Below are 3408 nucleotides of genomic sequence, written 5' to 3' on the forward strand. Positions count from 1 at the left end.
CCCAGTTTCTTAACTCACACCATCTGAATTGCAATTTTCAGCCTGCTCAGACTGTGTCAGAGGTTTGCAGTCTTCTCATAGAGCAGGTCAGATGGAGAGCTCTGGGCTGTAGTGGAGAAGGAGTTTCTTAATGCATGGAACAGACTATGATATAAATAAAAGTGTATTTCCAGTAAAACCACACTTTTCATATCAGCAATGGGCCTGTTGCTGGAGACCTCTTACGCAGTAGGGATCTTTGTGATGTACAGCTCCACACAGGGTGAATTTTTCTTAAAAGCATATCCTTTTAGGGTGCAAGCAGAGAAGAGTACAGACTTACGAATACAGGATACTCTGGTGTGAAAATTCATCCCTTTGCAGTTGTCTCTGCATTTTGGAGGTTTTCCTACCCTGGAGCAGCCGTGGAGGTGCAGCTCCAGCACAGCATCCCCACTGAGAGCTTGACAGTGGCACACCAGTCAGTCCCTTCTGGTTCCGGCCAGCTTGTGGCAAGGCGTGGTGGTGGCATGTATTCATTGCTCCAGCCAGAGATGGAGCTGTAGAAAAGCAAATCATTGAGATTAATCTATAGCTAAACTGAAAAAAAGAAAATCCAACATAAAAAGATGACACCAAAAGAAAATGAAAATCACCTTTATGTTGCTCTTTTTCTGAGTCCTGTAGAAAGTGAATTAATTCACTAAGCACCATACTATTAAGATTGCCAAAATGTACTGGACCCACCCAGAGTACACTTCAGACTCTGGCCTGATAAAACAGAGGCTGTATTGTCCTTTCTGCACATCACTGATACTGAGCAGTTCAGGAGCAGAGGGATGTGCTGGAAGCCTGTCCTTGATTAGTGCCATTAGCAAGGTGCCCCCCTTAGCTTTTAATAGCACACCAGGATGAAACTAAAACAAGTTCAGGCTTCACAGTGCAGCAGTCAAAATGATGATTGCCCCTGTAGGAAGCTGGATGCCCTTAAGAGAGCTTTTTTGTTATCTCTGACTTCCTGTATGAAAAAGACCGAGCTTACAGATGCAATATTTTGAAAAGAAAACTCCTTCCTTGCATGTGAATAAATTGGTTTGTTAAGAAACTGTGGGTGTTTTCTACCTGCCTCTCTAATAGAAGAGCCTGTTTGGAAGAAAATGAACTTTTCATTTATTGTAAGTTTGGTTTGGGTTGTTTGGTGTCTGCGTATTTTTAGTTTGTTTTTTATTTTTCCTTTTTTTTTTTAAGTTCAGCAGTCAAAAGATTAAGATGAGATTGAGAACTCAAATCCAGTCTCTGGCCTCCTCCTTCAACAGGAAGTGTATTCTGACTAAATCAAGCCACCCCGTTCTATGTGCACTGTTCTGCCTTTATTAAGTTGCTTTGCAGCCCTAGCCTCATGGCTGTGCCACTGAAGTGTGTTTCCCCTGGAGTGACATGAAAGTTTGAGGCTTGACTAAGGAAAAAAAAAAGGCAGTGAAGGAGACTGTACATAAAGACATGGCAAAAATATTAATTATAGCAATATAGTTGTGGGGTGATGTTCAGGTGGGCAGCTCCATTGAGAATATGTGAATGAATTTGTGAAGCTGCAAGTAGCGAGAAGAAAGTAGGATCTTATGAATGAACCGCCTACCTTGTAGACAGTAATTTGTACACTGTATAGTTTTGTTAAGATTTTTTTTTTTAATTAAAATACCCTTGTTTGTAAAGCTAACTTTGTAACAATTATAATGGAAATGCGTGTAATTTCCATTTTTAAAGTAAACAAGAATATTCCTTGTTTGGAAACTGGACTTGGGTTAAAACTCTCCAGTTTCTTAATTTATGTAGTAAAAAAAAATTCTGTCCATGTTAGGAGTTATTTCGCAGATTCCTGTGCTTGAAAAGCATAGGTTACTAATCCTTTAAAAATGTAAATGGAGAAAAGTTATATTTTATGAAGGTTATTTTGTTGTATTTAGTATTGGAAAAGTTGGTTTTCAGAACATTTCAAAATGTTGGAAGCACCACTGTCTTTTTATTAGTATATATGGCCTTTAGCAAAAGTTTTTGTGATTGTTACATGATGGTATTTAAGATTAGGTTCACAGAGCAATTCAGGATAGGCAGAGAACTAAAACAGTACTTATGTCTCACATAGCTGTGTCCTCAGGGAGCAGAATTTTGGATTTGCAACTTGTAGCTTCATAAGGACTTAATGAAAGAGATTGCACAAAGACATACTCAGCTTGACACCGGAGTGTGTTCTGTATCTAAATCTAAATTATATTTACTGTGTGAGGTTATGAAGGCTGCAGAAAGTTATCCCATATTCAGTGTACAGTATTCACCTTTAATGAAACAACTCTCTAATGTTGCTGGCAGTAAGGCCCCAAGCATGACATCCAATATAGTTTACATGATCCTGTCAAGGTCTTTTGTTAACATTAACCAGCTGCATGCTCCTGGACATTTTTATTGGGTTTCTATAGAAAACTTCAGAAAAAAAAAGAGAGTAAAATCATATGTGGGCTAATCAAGTTAAACAGGAAAAGCTCAAAGTTGAATGTTCTACACCATGCTGAAGGAGCTGAAAACTGCCTCCTTCTTATTTGCACTTTCTGCTAGTTCCCCAGTTTTTTCCAATTCCTCAAAATTGTGTGGGTGTGGTGGAGCACTGCAGTTGGAGGATAACATGGACCACTGATTTTGCCCTTTAACCCTGCACAATGACCTTTGCATCAGCCAAACATTGCCATGACAACTCTGTACTGTTTCCATGCCACAGCTCTGTTGGTCACATTGTTAATAGTAAAGGGGACAAGTTGGAGACGGTCAATTTTTACATTTTTTGTTGCAATTTTTTCTTCAATGGTTGTAAGTAGTTTTGGTTTTTTTTTTTGTTTTGGTTTTTTTTTTTTTTTTAATGATAAAAGGGTTCACTAGTTATTACTCTTTAGAAATATCTGTGTGTTGCAATTCAAATGTATGTTGAATTTGTGAAAAGGGCTTCAGTGCCACTAGCATCATAATATCCTAGAATAAGCCTTTGATACTTTTATTGCATGATATGGTAACAGTAAAACAAAAGGTGGTCTAAATAAATGGAGAGCAGTGTGAGCTAGTGACACTAAAGCCAGTCTTTGTATTACTGTATTTTTGACAGAATGGTTTTGAAAACTGTGCTACAGGGACTGATGTGGCAAATGTATCTCTATATGCAGAAGGAAGTTTTTTAAGAAGTATGGCTTATTATGCATTATTCATTGAGGGCATTGAAGTTGCATGGACTGATAAAAGTTGATGCAAAATGAGAAAGAAACAAAAACCAGCAAAATGTTTACCAAAAAACTCAAACAAATGAGCAGTGCCTGTTCAATTTCACAGTCTCTGTTGAGTTCAGTTGTAAATATGTTTCAGATAACATTTTCTTCAAAAAAAAAAAAA

Source organism: Athene cunicularia, assembly GCF_003259725.1.
Source record: "Athene cunicularia isolate RWA chromosome Z unlocalized genomic scaffold, athCun1 chrZ_part2, whole genome shotgun sequence".
NCBI lineage: Eukaryota > Metazoa > Chordata > Aves > Strigiformes > Strigidae > Athene > Athene cunicularia.